Source organism: Mus pahari, chromosome 15 (genome assembly GCF_900095145.1).
Source record: "Mus pahari chromosome 15, PAHARI_EIJ_v1.1, whole genome shotgun sequence".
Lineage (NCBI taxonomy): Eukaryota > Metazoa > Chordata > Mammalia > Rodentia > Muridae > Mus > Mus pahari.
The window spans coordinates 23072103-23073306 of record NC_034604.1 but is presented as its reverse complement, the minus strand read 5'-3'; positions in this window follow the sequence as shown (position 1 = coordinate 23073306).

The window sequence follows — 1204 nt, the reverse complement described above, 5'->3', positions numbered from 1 at the left end:
GAACTCACTTTGTAGACCAGGCTGGCTTCGAACTCAAAAATCCACCTGCCTCTGCTCCCGAGTGCTGGGATTAAAGGCGTGTGCCACCACACCCGGCTCCCCTTCCAGACATTTTTATTAGGAGTGTCAAAACAGAAGCAAAACTGTTTCTCTTTGTAGGTAGTTGCAGGAGTGTGGGCTGGCTGAGATTAGGGGAAGGAGGGGGGGAGGGAGAGAGCCTATGTCCAGCCAGAGCTCCTGTGCTCTGGGCAGGCGGCTGCTTTTCACTGGGCCCTGGGTGGGCATCTAGCTGTGTGAAGCTACTGACCCCACTCGGCGGGGGGGTAGGGGGGTGGACAAGGGGCAGACCGCCCCCCCCCCATACCAGGGGCCTGAGGCAACACCTTCGGCCCCACAGTTACAGGAGAGAGGACAGAGGGAGAGAGGTTCCCACTCAGGTGAGAGTCCTTAGAAGGGTCCATGGCTGGAGCACAGGAAGGCCTTCCATTGGGAGATTAGAAATGGCTTCTTTGTCTGTTTTTTCTTTGTCTCTTTGTTTCTTTGTTTGTTTCTTTTTTTCCCTTGGTTATGGTTTGGTGTTTTTGGTTTTATTTATTATTTTTTTTTAAAGAGAGAAAGAACATGAGATTGAGTGGGTAGGATGGTGGGTAGGATCTGGAGGAACTTAGGGAAGGGTAAAGTTATCAAAATATATCATGTAAAATATTAAAAAGTACTCAGAAAGAAAACAAATTTTCCCCAACCTTCTCTATATGACACAACAGATTATTTCAATTTTATGGTTAATGAAAACTTAAATGTTTTCCATTTCTATAGGTATTAAATGTATCTATTGCATAGTTAAATTAAAAAGAATCACAGACATGGTCACAATTATATGAAAAAAAAAAAAAGGTTTGTAAGGGAGTGTTATGTATGGTATTAAGAAAACAATTTTAAGAAATTAGAAGAAAGCCAGGTAGTGATGGCACATGCCTTCACCCCAGAAGCAGGTGTATCTCTGAGGTCAAGGCTAGCCTAGTCTACAGAGCACATTCCAGGACAAAGCTACACAGAGAAACTCAGTCTCAAAAATTAAAATTATGAATTAGAATAAATGAATTGCTTTGTAGGAAAATACTTATGTAAGTCTTCCCCTTTTAACCTGGAGTAAAATCATGATTGTCCAATCACTGTAGCATGGAAGAGAATTTATCATTAAAAG